Source organism: Lygodium microphyllum, chromosome 24 (genome assembly GCF_053477565.2).
Source record: "Lygodium microphyllum isolate KBCC chromosome 24, Lygodium_microphyllum_v1.1.10, whole genome shotgun sequence".
Classification (NCBI taxonomy): Eukaryota; Viridiplantae; Streptophyta; class Polypodiopsida; order Schizaeales; family Lygodiaceae; genus Lygodium; species Lygodium microphyllum.
Window position 1 is genome coordinate 26,748,390 of NC_141158.1, and position 15,968 is coordinate 26,764,357.

A 15,968-nucleotide genomic window follows, 5' to 3' on the forward strand; every position below is an offset into this window, starting at 1 on the left:
CTAGGTTGCATTGATATAAATATAATATAGAAAACATGAGACTATTATACGTATTGGGCACAATACGAGGTCACCTTGGCAAAGACATGGATTTCGATATTGGACTAATGATTAGATGGACAAATTCTTGCACATGTAATCATATTTTGTCTAGAATATAGGGAATATTCTTTCACACAAAAAAGTTCCTCCATAAAAATGGGACGTGTATTGTAGTGATATGTTAAGGGATTGATAAGAAAAAGGTAGATAAAAAGAATTTGATTTATTAATATGAATTTAACTCATGATCTGTTGTGGATTAGTAAGGTTAAGGTTGTGAAATTTATGTAGTAATTTTCAAGTAAGAATAGTAATGATTGAAGACCTTACTTAATTGAGATTTTAATAATATAATAAATATTTTTAAAAACATAATAAGACATTTAAAATAAATTAAATTATTAAATAAAAAGTAAAATAATAAAAAATAACAACTTTACTTGATAAATTCATTCTTCAGGTAGAAATGTTTAAGATAGGGGAAAACTCAAGAGAATAGTAATGACTTTACTTGATGAATTTATTCTTTAACTAGACCTCTTTAGGAGTAAGGGAAAACCAAAAAGGATAGAACTCAAAATATTGTGAGAAAAAACTCAAAAAAATAGAGCTCAAAATTATGATAAAAAAATTAAAAGGCATTAGCCACAAAATGCAATATGCACTAGATACACAAGACTCCATCGGGCTTGGAATTACCTACCATTTTGTGTATCCAATGCGTGATTGCATTTTTGGCCAATTCCTTGGAACTCAACCTGGTGAAGATATAACTGCAAAACAACAAGCCCCAAATGTCATGGAGGTAACAATCTTGGTTACATGAACTAGTAAGGGATCAAAATGCATTAAAAAAGACACTTTTCTTAATCATTCGATTAAGGTAAGAGCCAAGGAGAGTTTGCTACATGTGCAAAAATGTTGTATTCTTATCTCCTCTACTTCGGAGACAGTAGAGACCATTTCATGGATTTTTCATCTTTTTTGGTTGAGATCTTTGAGATTTGACATCTTTTGGTAGTAATTCAAAAGCTTATAAAGCCAATAAAAGCTAGTAAAAGATGAGATAAAAATGAGATGCAATTAATACTATTGGTTTTGCAACCTTTGAGACACATTTGAATATTCTTCTTAGTGTCGAGTGTATTTTCATTAGTCTTATTGATATTCATTTTAGTTCATCGACCTTTTTTCTCCGAGTTCCATTCTTTGCACATTGGTTGCCCTCCCTTTTTTTCATGACTTCCATGAGGCATCCTTTTCATTTTGTAAACTCTTGCACTATCTTTAAGAAAAGTGCAGATGAAAAATGGAAGTTCAATATGTTTAGTATAAATGGTTGGGTTGCCATGTTGCCATCTTGCAGGGGATATCAAAAGGTGAAGAAAACAAAATGAGAATATATCAAGTATCGTGGGAAGGGACATATCATTGGTTTCAAAATCATAGCTTAGGGGTGGTTTTCTAGGGTTCATGTTTACATGGTTTCAAAATCATAGCTCAGGGGTGGTTTTCTTAGCAACGCCATTGTAAGTTTGGTTTTACGTTGAATCTTGTATGTGAATATATATATATTTTTTGTTGAAGCACTAAGTAAACAACATATTATTAATGTTAGATAACTTTTCGTTGGCAAGTTTTTGAATAACAGCCAATGGAGAGTCTTAGCGGCACATTCTATGCAATTCATCAAGAATTTGGTTTTTTTAGTGAAGGTAGGCTTTTTCTATATTATGCACAATATATGGTTCCATCAAGAGAAGGTGTATATGTATTCATTGAGGATTTACTATTGCCAAGACTTATATCCTTAAGTTGGGAGACTCCTAATGAACTAACAATAAAGAGCTTCAAACTCAGAATAGGTGAAGACATTCAAAAGACCATGACTCTTATAAGGATATCTAGAAGAACACGATTGTCGTGGTTTCTACCCTTGCATGTCTTTGTAGCTTGTTTAAAATCAGTGAATTTATAGAGGATGAAGGCTTCATGGCTAAGTAGAAAGATTTCAAAGGGGGATTTGGACAATGTTCTAAGACTATCCTGGAAACTTAGGAAATGTGACCACAAGGGCGATTTTATATTGTGCAATGCATATCTTGAGTCTTTGGTTATATCTTATAATATCTCTCGATAATCTTTTGTTATGGGTTTTGATTGTAGGAGTGTGGTGCATATATACAAAGGAAAAAATACAAGGCTAGTCGGCCTTTTTATCTTCAATTTCTCCTTCCTTTGAGCTTTCCTTCTTGTTTGGAATAGGTTCATTTTTATCACTTTAATTTGCCATCTCTAGTTTCCTCATTGGAGTCTATTTTCTTTGTTGTTGGATAAATTTGAATTTTATGGGCACCCTCTTCTCTTGGGCCTTCAAAGGAGATGGATAAGCTTCAAAGGAGAAAGCTTTGGTATACCCTTCTTTGTGTAAGCTTGCTTACCATACTAAAATCCTTGTTCATCAATGTGACCCTGTGTGCATGAGCAATAGCAATGTAAGCATCATTTCAAAGTGGAGACTATTATTGAAGAAAGTAGTGCCGAGGTACCTGAAATATTTGAGTCAGCCTTGAGCCTTATTATACCCTCTCTTCCAAACTTTCCAACGAAAGACAAGGAGTACTTGCTATTGTTTAACATCTGAAGACTCTTTAATTTGAGAGAGGACTATTGTTTGGGAGTTATTTGTAGAAGCTTGTGTAGATGCCAGATAGTCACTCTTGGGAGAGGGCCATGTAGTCAAAGTAAGACTCATTCCTGGGTAATTCACTATATGTATACCCTCTATACCACATTCATTCAAGGCCTATTTATAAATATCCTTATCTGTGAATTTTTTCTTAATAAAACATAATCATTTTCTATTCAATCTGTAAAGTAGTCCCTTTATGTGGATCCTTTTGTATGTAAAAAAATGTGTAAAAATTATATTTAAAAAATCCCTTATGTTGAACCCGATTGATATATACATATGTTTAATTGACCTCCCTAGGGACTCACTATAGAAAAATCATACGTGGGCTTTAGTTCCTTTACCTAGTGAAAGGCATGATTTGCCATGCAAGTGGATGTACAAGTTTAAAAGTATCCTTGGATGCCCCAAGCCAACAGCCTAAAAGGCCAGATTGGTTGCTAAGGGTTTTAATAAGAGCATAGCATTGACTTTGATGAAGCCTGCTCTCCTGTAGTCAAGATGACTACCTGATGCTTGGTATTGGCTTTGATTGTGTAGCTACATATGGACCTCTATTAGATGTATACCAAGATGAGTTTCTTACATGGGGACTTGCATGATGATGAGATTTATATGCAATAGTCTAAGGGCTTTGAGGCAAAAGGCATGGAACACCTAGTGTGCAAGTTAAGAAAGAGTCTTTATGGCCTTAAGTAGGCAGCCAGGGAATGGTACCACAAGTTCGATACTTTCTTTCATGTATTCACATAGATATACTTGCAGTGATATGGATCCATGTTTATATATAAAGAAGGCTTGTGATGGTAGCCTTATGATTTTGATACTCTATATGGATGGTATGTTGATAGCTGGGAGTGCTAATGACAAGGATGATGCTTTGAAAAGTTAGCTTAAGAAGAGCTTTGAGATAAAAGACATGGGATAGGCCTCCACATATTCTTGGGATGTGCATCATGCACGATCGCTTTAAGAGTTTCCTTTACTTGTCATAGAAGGAGTATATCTAAAAGGTCTTTAAGCAATTTCATATGCAGGATATTAAGCCTATTGGCTATCCTTTACCTTCTCATGTAAAGGTTAGTTAGGCCGACTATCCACACTTTGATGAGTACAAGCTTGAGATGACCTTGGTACTATTGATGTGGTCCCTACACTACATTCAAATTCTATGAGTACTATTTAGTTGACCAAGAATCCGGCCTTTCATAAGAAGACAAAGAACATTGAGGTGTGTTATCACTTTATCCGAGAGGTTGTTAAGAGAAAAAGTCCGTCGAACTTGTCAAGATCTCAACTGACCAAAATCTTGTAGATCTACTTACTAAAAGTCTCTCAGCGGAGTGTTTTGCCTTTGGAAGCTGATGGGCATTGGATGAGATAACATCTTGCCTCCTCCTATTGTATTTTATGTACATTTGTACTTTATGACTTTTTTCTTGTTCTCTCCTCACTAGGGACACATTTACCTTTAAGTGGGAGGTTGTTGGGAGTGAAGATGCTTGCACCTATACTACCCATGTATTGCTATAGTGATAGTACTCGTACAGATCTATACTATAGATGGAGGGTGCCCATCAATGTTACTTGATTCTTTATTCTTTTAGTGATATTTGAATAAGGGAAGGCTGGTTACACATTGTGACTATTGGAGATTCCACATATTGTGCCTCTCTCTCTCTTGCTCGCTTGTTCCATCTGCCATAGCTCAGTTCTCCATTGCTTCTGCTTGCTCCTGCTCTCACTCAAGCTTCTTCCTTCAAAAGATGCCTACATCTTAGAGCCTTTCCATTTGTCAAACGAGTAGCCCCAGAGACACAATGTAATCTATGCATGTAATACACCTCCTTGCCTCCCTCTGCATAGGAACCATCCCCCCTTTTTAATAGATTTAATAGATTTTTTAAAAATCACCCCTCCACGTCATCGTCGAACAGGTCACGGGGGGGAGGATGATGACAATCGAGGAGGGAGGAAAGTAAGCCGATGATGATGACATGGAGGGAGAAGAAGGAGATGACGATGACATGGAGGAGGAAGGCGATGACACCGACGAAGCTGAAGTGGAAGAAGTTAACGATGATTTTGATGGAGGGGGAGGCCATGTGGCCAAACACCCCCCCTTGGACATAACAACCAGTCCAGGTAGCCAGCTGGGGACTTCGCACCACCATGCAATACCACCCTTCCCCCTATAAAATCCCCCTCCTTCCATGAGGAAGGATACTACTTCCTTTCCCCTCCCCCTTGTTGCAAAGAGAGAGAGAGAGAGAGAGAGAGAGAGAGAGAGAGAGAGAGAGAGAGAGAGAGAGAGAGAGAGAGAGAGAGAGAGAGAGAGAGAGAGAGAGAGAGAGAGAGAGAGAGAGAGAGAGAGAGAGAGAGAGAGAGAGAGAGAGAGAGAGAGAGAGAGAGAACCCTCCAGAAGGTTCTCCTTCTCTTCCCATCCTTAGAGGGTGTCCACACACGTTTTTTCTTTCCCCTTTTCTCGCGAACCTATACCTTTTCCCATGAGATTATCCTCCACCCGCAAGCTTAATTCTCTCTCCACTTGACCCGCTAATTGAGTAAAAGGCGTTGAAGTCTTGTGTGAGCTACGCCTAGAAGCAACGAAGGTCACGAATGGCCCCTAAGCAGAGAATGTCACACGGGGATGGCAACCCTGCAATGAAAGCCTCGGGCAAGGGCATCACTACCAATCCAACTGCGGTACCGGTTGTAAGTAATATATTTCCAAATTAATATATGTTTGCTTTGATTCCCGCATGAGATATGCTAGTCCCCGCACGAGAATAGGTTGTTGAAAGGGATATGTTTCATCTCACATATTCGAAAGATGGAGTTTGCAAAGTGCAGGTATCAAGAGAAGTAAATTGCATTTAGTTGCTATGCAACAAATTCGTACATAGCATAAATAGCATATAAGATTCCAACGTATTGTCGACTCCCCTTTTCTTGTAAATAATAGATATCTTTTTCCACCACACTTAAGGTATGCTGTAGCTTGCACGCTTTATGGATGGCATGGTAAGCGATCTAGCCTAAGGAAATTCATCCTAGAAACTCTAGATCTTTGCCCAAGCTCTTGCTAATAACATGAACCAATAACTCATATTTAATGGATTGGGATCTTGATGATGTGCGTAATTAGTGCAAACAACGATCATAAGGATTAAAACTAAGAAGCCTTGAGATCCTTCTGATAGCTACTATGTTTGTGAATCCTATTCAGGGTTGGGCTAGATGCAAACAACAACTCTAGTCCTCAAAGGCAAGTAAGAGAGCTTAAGAAATAGGAAACCCTAAGCCAAAGGAAAGGCCAATACTATTATACTAGTTGGAAAGAATGTTGGGTTATCGATCAATGTAAGAGATCAATAGGACTTATATTTTTGCATAGCTGTATGATCCCTTAACCTATATCTTAGCCGAGGGAAGGAAGTGTTAAGAAACATTTTGCATAGTACTACTCTTAGATCCCAAGGGGGGGAAAGCGAATATATAATGGAATTGTTATTGCATCTATTCTTTCATTGTTTGGAAAAATACAATTGGTTTAGTTGGATTGATCAAACAACATCCTAAATGCTTTCACATTCAACTGATTGTTGCTGGATGATTATTCCAAGTGCTTGTCATTGATGGTAGATTCATGGCAGGGGTCTGTGATGACAAGTTGCCATGGGGATAAAGGAATGTTTTCTTGGAAGATGATATTAGGCTGATTGCCTTGATTGTGCTTGATTTTTAACTGGATTAATTAAGGAAACGATATCTTGTGCGGGTGGATCATCTCCAAGGTCACACCACGCTTCAACCCGAGAGGGCACTGCTCGATTCATAGGGGCCAAAGGTTGAGTGGTGAAAAGGCCAACCACAAAAATTGTGTGTCACTCCTAGGCCGCTTGTGTGTCAGGTGGAGCTCTGGACACCCATTGCGAGTCCAGAACAGAGTTGAAGACTACTGTGGGCCCAACGTCTGTGGCGTTTGAAGATCCTATTCTAGATAAAAGATGGAAATTGTGGTGCCATGTGATTTGGACCAGTTACTTCTATAGGGCAAAAGGGATATATAATTTCTCTTGTATGGACATGAGACAGTTAAAGAATTTGTTTGAACTTGTTTGTCAAAGGACTGTTAACTGTATTCATCTTTGTATCGTAAATTACGCGAACGAACCCTGTTCCCTAAAAGGATTAATTAAGGAAGATGATTTTAAATGTCACTCATAAATGTGATAGGACCTAATTAAATAACTAAAGAATGCCTATTGAGGGAAGCGGGTGGGTGGAACCCTCGACAGGTTTGTCCTACAATAGGGTGGTCCTAGAGAACTGGGAGGCTTCTCATGAGGTTTTACTATCGTCCGACCCTTAGAAATTATTAGGTTAGAACCTGGATTCATGCCATTTTAGGGGATCAGAATGGGATTGTGCCCCACGGGTAGAGAGGTTGAGCAGCATATCCCTCTTGTTTCCCATTCTCTTTGAACCAAGTGTGGCATGGGTCTGCTTTGGCTTGGGTATCTCTGTGTAAAGTAGGATATTCAAGACCCAACCCTAGAATGCTATCAGGAGACCTTGACCACTAGAAACCCAGATTACAAGTTGATCCTAGTGGGTTCAATCGCGAACGTTCCGTTGCGAGGCAGACTCGAGAAACCCTAAGCGGCAAACCCCGTAACATTCCATGGGAGTGCCGGGTGGTGTCGCTTAGATTTGTCTCTCGATGGACTGCTAAAAATATGCTTGGACAGTGGGCACGTTACAATCGGTATCAGAGCGAAACTTTGTAATGATACGTGACTGATTAATATATATTTGGTAGACATATCCTAAATAGAATAATCGAAGTGGTATGGCTTGATTGTCAGGCACCTTCTGCACCCACAAATTTAGACATGCAAGAGAAAAAGTTCATTCTCAAGAAAATTAAGGCACCTGAGTTTGGTGGAAAAGGAATAGACGTCGCAATCGAGGCAGAGATATGGATTGAGTCGATGAATGATTATTTCTCTGCCGCAGGAATTGCTACTACCAATCAAGAAATGATAGCCAAACTTAAGTTAGTTTGCCAGGCTAGGATGTGGTGGAAGCAATGGTGCAAAGATCAAGGTATTTTTGAAGCTGCTGTCACTTGGGCTCAACTGAAAGATGCTGTATGAGGACGATACCTTCTACCAACCTACTAGAATTTGAGGATGAATGAATTCTTCAAGCTAAAGCAGCTAGAATTAACCTTGGAAGATTACTACTCAAAGTTTGTAACCCTCCTAAAATACGCACCACCTATGGATATTGTGCAGCAAGTATCCAAGTTTTGCCATGGCCTCTAAACACTCCTTCGAACCATTGTCTTGAAGCAATGCATCCAACAGACTTGCAAGATGCATTACTTCAAGTAAAGCCAATCATCCAAGAACTTGATTCGGGCAATTGTGACAAAGATGATTCCCAAGATCAGAACAAGATATGCCACACATGCGGATAGATAGGGCACATCCATAGGAAATATCCCAACCGTTGATGCTACCACTGCAATGAGCTAGGACACGTCCAAGCAGACTGCCCTGACTTAAGTCTAGAGAAGATATTGAGCCTCCAAGGAAACAAAGCTACACAAGTACATTATTCGGATATATAGAGGAATCTGATGAAGACGAAGACTTAGAATCCACTACACCCCTTCAGGATGACTAGAAATCCTGAAAATTTTATCAACATGAAATATAACTTATATTGGAATAAACTTTGCTCTTGTAACTATAATTAACCCAAGTAATATGAGTTGCATCAATTTTGAGCTTAGAACTTACAAGTGATCAGAGATACTTTAGCAAGTATGATAGTTATAACTTACAATGAACTTCTCTTACGTTGTTTCTTCTCAACTAATATAGATAGGGTCTTACCAGAATGTCAAAGCTTGGGAGTATTCTTTGGTATTACAAGCAAAGCTGATTGTCCATGGATCTCGGTCTAGATCTAAGAAGAGGACAATCTGGAAACACAGTTTCCAAGATAAAAGACCACTTCAGTTCGCAAAAAGGATCCTAGGAAAACTAGGTCTACAAAAGACAATCCTGCCAACAAGGACAACCAATAATCTTGTGACCCCAAGTGATAAAGCTTCGCACTGTTTCTATTGTAAGGAGTTAGGTCATTTCAAAAGGGAATGTCCAAAAAAAACCTAGAAGATATTCATGAGATGTAACTACAAAATTTTTTTCTCTTGTAATCCAGACTCGAATATATCAAATACAATAAGTTGATGTTTTAAAAGACCATATGCATATGAGTGGTCAGAGTGTCGCAACGAATACGTGATGGGTCCTACCCCACAGGTTCCAGAATGAACTCCCCCATTCTTCTGAGATGAGGACATCTCGAGTTCTCTAAGAGGGAGAGGATGTAATACACCTCCCTGCCTCCCTCTGCTTAGGAACCACCCCCCTTTTTTAATAGATTTAATTGATTTTTTATAAAAAAATTACCCCGTCATCTTCAAACAGGTGGCAGGGGGAAGGAGGATGACGATGATGTCAAGGAGGAAGGAAAGGAAGCCGATGATGATGACATGGAGGGAGAAGCAGGAGACAACAATGACATGGAGGAGGAAGACGATGACACTGACGAAGCTGAAGTGGAAATGCCCCCCCTTGGACATAACGACCAGTCCGGGCGGCCAGCTGGGGACTCCTCGCCACCATGCAATACCATCCTTCCCCCTATAAAATCCCTGCCCTCCCTCCTATGAGGAAGGATACTACTTCCTTTCCCCTCCCCCTTGCTGCACAGAGAGAGAGAGAGAGAGAGAGAGAGAGAGAGAGAGAGAGAGAGAGAGAGAGAGAGAGAGAGAGAGAGAGAGAGAGAGAGAGAGAGAGAGAGAGAGAGAGAGAGAGAGAGAGAGAGAGAGAGAGAGAGAGAGAGAACCCTCCAGCTTTTCCCGTGAGATTATCCTCCATTTGCAAGCTTAATTCTCTCCCCAATTGGCCCTGCTAATCGAGTAAAAGGCACTGGAGTCTTGCACGAGCTGTGCCTAGAAGCAAAGAAGGTCAATAATGGCTCCCAAGAGGCGAATGTCACGCGCAAATGGCAATCCTGCAATGAAAGCCTCGGGCAAGGGCATCACTGCCGATCCAATTGCAGTACCGATCGTAATAATGTATTTTCAAATTAATAGATGTTTGCTTTGATTCCCGCATAAGATACGTTAAGCCTCGTACTATGTTGCACGAGAATAGGTCATTGAAAGGGATAGGTTTCATCTCACACATTTGAAAGATGGAGTTTGCAAAGGCAAGTATCAAGAGAAGTAAATTGCATTTAGTTGCTATGCAAAAAATTTGTACATAGCATGAATAGCATATAAGATTCCAAGGTATTTTCGACTCCCTTTTTTTTGTAAATAATAGATATGTTTTTCCACCACAATGAAGGTATGTTGTAGCTTGCACGCTTGACGGATGGCATGGTAAGAGAACTAGCCTAAGGAAATTCATCCTAGAAACTCTAGATCTTTGCCCAAGCTCTTGCTAATAACATGAACTGATAACTCATATTTAATGGATTGGGATATTGGTGATGTGAGTAATTAGTGCAAACAGCGATCATAAAGATTAAAACTAAGAAGCCTTGAGATCCATCGTTCCATAGCTACTATGCTTATCAATCCTATTTGGAACTCCAGGCCTCAAAAGGCAAGTAAGAGAGCTCAAGAAATAGGAAACCCTAAGCCAAAGGAAAGGCTGATATTGTTATACTTGTTGAAAAGAATGTTGGGTTGTTGATCAATGTAAGAGATCAATAGGACTTACATTTTTGCATAGCTATATGAGCCCTTAACCTATGCCTTGGCTAAGGGAAGGAAGTGTTAAGAAACATTTTGCATAGTATCGCTCTTAGATCCCAAGGGGGAGAGTGAATATGCGATGGAATTGTTATCACATCTATTCTTGCATTGTTTGGAAAAATACAATTGGTTTTGTTGGATTGATCAAACATTGTCCTGAATGCTTTTACATTCAATTGATTGTTGGATTGTTGTCTGGATGATTATTTCAAGTGCTTGTGATTGATGGTAAATTCATGGCAGGGGTTTGTGATGACAAGTTGCCATGGGGATAAAGGAATGTTTTCTTGAAAGATGATATTACGATGATTTCCTTAATTGTGCTTGATTCTTAACTGGATTAATTAAGGAAAGGATATCTTGCATGGCTGGATCATCTCCAAGTTCACATTGCGCTTCAACCCGAGAGGGCACTGCTCGATTCACAGGCCGAAGGTTGAGTGGTGAAAAGGTCAACCACGGAAATTGTGTTTCACTACTAGGTCACTTGTGGGTGAGGTGGAGCTCTAGACACCCCTTGCCAGTCTCTAGAATGGAGTTGAAGATTGCCATGGGTCCAACGTCTGTGGTGTTATAAGATCCTATTCTAAATAAAGGATGGAAATTGTGGTGGCATGTGATTTGGACCAGTTACTTTTGCAGGTAGAAGGGATATATAATTTCTCATGTATGGGCAGGAGACAAAGATTAACGTGAAGATAAGTTAAGGAATTTTTTTGAACTTGTTTATCAAAGGACTGTTTGCTCTGTATTCATCTTTGTACCATAAATTACGCAAACAAACCCTGTTCCCTAAAAGGCTTAGTTAAGGAAGCTGATTTTAAATGTCACTCATAAGTGTGATAAGGCCTAATTAAATAACTAAAGAATGCCTATTGAGGGAAGCAGGTGGGCAGAATCCCCAACGGGTTTGTCCTACAATAGGGTGGTCCTAGAGAACTGGGAGGCTTCTCACTTGGTTTTACCGTCATCCACCCTTAGAAATTGTTAGGTTAGAACCTCGATTCATGCTGTTTTAGGGGACCGGAATGGGACTGTGCCCCATGGGTAGAGAGGTTGAGCAGCACATCCCTCTTATTTCCCATTCTCTTTGAACCAAGTGCGGTATGGGTCTCCTTTGGCTTGGGTATCTCTGCGTAAAGTAGGATATCCAAGACCCGACACTAGAATGCTATCAGGAGACCTTGACCACTAGAAACCCGGATTTCAGGTCAATCCCAGTGGGTTTAGTCGCCAACGTTCCATTGCAAGGTGAACTTGAGAAACCCTAAGTGACAAACCCCGTAACATTCCATGGGAGTGTCGGGCAGCGTCACTTAGATTCGTCTCTCGATGGACTGCTAGAAATGTGCCTAGACAGCCTATAGGCGGGCACGTTACAATGCATTGGGCACATGTTTACAATCCAAATGCATGCTTCTATCCACATCGCCTTCCTTAATCTTTCAAAACACTTGAGTAACTGGTCATTCTTTAGAATGATATGCAGTTGTAGCCCTTTCAAACATGGCTAGTCTAAAAAATGGCACCACATTAGCTATAGATTAATGCTTCACAAAATTTGGCTTTACAGCTTTTCAGTGAGATATCTCTTGATAATAGCATCGACACCATCATGTTCACCCTTTCCATGACTTGAACCAAAAAAATGATGCCATTTTTATACATATCATTATAGTATATTGGGAAATGAAGTAGAAAGACCTCTTTGCTTTAAACTGTGATGTTACACTATTCAACCACACCCGTTGTTCCTTGTATGACATCTCTAGGTCTTTTAGCCACCCAAAATGGAGCATAAGACAATGTTGAGTATCATGGGTTTTATCATCAGATACATATAGATGATAGTACCTTTGGATATTACTTGCAATACACACATATATGATGTGGAAAAAGATTGTAACTTGGTTAGACAACCAATGCATGCCTTGCACCCCATTTTGTTCTTTCAATTTGTAGTTTTTTGCAAAATCTACTACGCTATAGACATAACCTTATCTTCGAGGAACTAAGCAAAAACTTTTTGAATTGCCCTACTTGCCATCTATAAATGAAATTATGCTCTATAAACTTGTGATTCCTAAATAGTGTTAAAAGTTCTCTGCATTGCATCTTCTTCATTAACAAAACTTTAATTTTCTTCTTCTTTTAGGTATTTATACAACGAACTTGAACATCCTCAAATATCTTTATTATTACCATGCACGCACTATACGATTCCTCTATTGGTCAAATATGCAGTTTTTGTGAAGGTCCACATGATATACAATCACTAATCAAACACTTTTCTGCAAAAAAGCTTGAACCACTATCCTTGGGACATAAAATAGATTCCCAAAGCCCTATAATGCTGGAGAAAGTTTCTGCATAAGAGTTGCATTTCTCATATTAACCACAAATATCACATCGACAATTGCACTCTTTTCCATGTATACCATAGGAAACTTGTCTTATATGATTTACAACATCACTTAGAAATTACATTTGCACATGCGTGATGCAGTAGTAGGTGTACCGATCTTGAAGCTTGCGTAGAAAGTACGGCTTCAACTTCTTGAAGGCCCTTTGTTGGTAACTTCCTTAGAACCATTATCATTGGGACATAAAATGGATTCCCAAAGCCCTGTAATGTTGGAGAAAGTTTTTGTATAAGAGTTGCATTTCTCATCTTGACCACAAATATCACATCAACAATTGCACTCTTTTCCATGTATACCATAGGAAACTTGTCTTATATGATTTACAACATTCCTCATAAATGACAATTTGCACATGCATGATATAGTAGTAGGTGTACTGATCTTGAAGCTTGCGTACAAAGTAAGGATTCAACTTCTTGAAGGCCCTTTGTTGGATTTGCTCCTCTAGGGATGGACTCTATTTGAAGGCAAGAAAGAACTCTACCTGCATTAAATATAGATAGTTAGTAAAGTTGATGAAAAATTTCCAACATAATACTCATTGAAAAAAAAATACTAGCTCTCTTAGGTAGTAGATTGGTAGTAGCATGAAAGTAGCACAGTGGTATCAATATGATAACAAAATGGTAGCTTTCTTAGGTGGTGGATTGGTAGCATATAAAAGTACCAGACTGGTATCAAGTAAGAAAAAAATCTACTTGCATAAAATACAGATAATTAGTAAAGGTGTTGAAAAAATCCTAACATATTGATACTAAAAAAAACGTAATGCTCTCTTTAGTGGCAAACTAGTAGCAACCTAGAAGTAGCAGAGTGGTATCATGCTAATAATAAAATGTTAGCTCTCTTAGAGAGCAGACTAGTAGTAGAGTAGACTGGTAGACTAGAAGTGGTAGATTGATATCAAGCTGAAAATAGTTAGCAAACTGGTATCAAATTGAGAACAAAATGGTAGCCTAGACTAGTAGTAGAGTAGACTGGTAGACTAGAAGTGGTAGATTGATATCAAGTTGAAAACAATTAGCAAACTGGTATCAAATTGAGAACAAAATGGTAGCCCCCATGCTACCAATGTAGTAGGACACTTGTAGTAGCCTAAAAGCACCTCACTCATAGCACTCTGGTAGCACAATAGGAATAGGAGACTAGTGTGAAGTCAATAACAAAATGCTATCTCCCAAGTTGCCAACCTAGTAGCACATTGGTAGCACAATAAAAGTAGCATAGTGGTATAATATTGGGAACAAAATGGCAGCTCCAACCTATCAATCTAATAGCACATTGGTAGTACCATGGCAATACCTTGATATCACCTACTTGCCAAAAAGTAGCACCTCAATAGCGTATTAAAAGGGGCTAAAAGTGGAATGGTACCTTCTATCCGATAATCTCCTAGGCTAGTAGCAGATTGGTAGCTCTAAGATAGTAATCTCCTAAACCTTGAGCATGGTAGCAATGTGGTAGTTAACAATCGATCAACATGCTAATACTACGGTAGATTACAATTTATAATTGCCCAAACCTTTCATCGGTTTTTGGTAGTATGTTAGCTTCCAATGCAGACATGTGGCATGGGATATTAGAATGGTACCTCTTATGTCACTAACAGGGTACTAGCTATAGTTTGATAGTAGAGTGAGAGCTAATAGCAGACTGCTAGCTAACAATGCTCTAGTAGTTGAGTGTTAGGTGGCGATGGACTAGTAGTTGAATCAATGTAGTAGAAATCTTTTAATATGCTAGTAGTTAATAGTTTTATTGTGGGAGCTTTCGCTCAACCGCCAAGACCCACGGACGGCTTATTGTTCAAGCGTTCCAAGCCGAGCACTAATGGCTACCTCTCACATAGCCGACGCGCCATCCATATCTACAGGTGTAGTGAGCTTACCTCCATGCCGATTGAGTTACCTCCTCTCTCGCGCACTCCGGTAGCTCCACAATCCAAGTGCAAGCTTCAATCAAGCTCCATCCCCAAGCTCCACGCTCCAAGCTCCATTGCCACGAGCAAGACAAGAGAAGAGAAGAGAAGAGAAGAAGAGAGGAAAAGATGGAGAGCTTCTCCTCCCCGGTCCCTCACCCTCACACACTCACTCCCTCACACTCTCACACTCCCTCTCTTAAGCACAAGCTCAAGCAAGCAAGAACAAGAAGAAGAAGAAGAAGAGAGCTACTTTTGGCCACACATAAGAATGAACTCTCATTCACTTTTCAACTTTATGTATAAAACCCTAAATCCCTTTTGTGCGGTCATCCCCTTATTCCCTTTTTTATATGGCCGTTAGGCCCTTTTTCCATTGCCCTTCTATCTTCCTAGCTTCCTTCCTACCGCCCATCTACCTTTACAAATTGCAGGGGTGAGAGCCCGGCGCTCTTTAAATTAAACCATGATGCGCTTGCGCTCTTTTACAAAAGTATTGATTCACGCTTTTTCTTGTGCGCCCTTTTCCTTTATTTAGGACTTTTCTGCATTTCTTGTGCTTCCATATTTTTCTTGGCGCGCCTTCGTCTTCCGTTTCACTTTTGCCTTGGCCTTTGTCTTCTGCTTTAGCTTTTTCAGATTTTTCACCTTGTTCATCTAATGGTTAACATTACCCCCCTCCTAGACAAGTGCCAGTCCCATGGCACTCACCGTCGTAGGTAGCAAGCTTTAGCATGCACCGAAGTCGTGGGTGGCAGGGACATTGGTGGCTGCCATGGAGGAGTGTTGGTGGTGGTGTGGAGGAAGGTCGTTGGGGGCACGTTGGTGGCCTAGGTGGCTGGTGGTAGGGTTGTTGGAGTTGGTGGTAGGGTTGTTCTTTGTTGGGGATTCGGCACATGCCGATTCTTGGCAGGCCTGCAGGACGATAAAGGATAAGAATTCAGAGTTGGGTGTCGATGAAGAGCGAATGACACGGTTGTTGGAGTCTTCAATACCTGCAATTGAAAACCTCTCATAGGTGGTCTCTCTCTAGGGGTAGTGCTA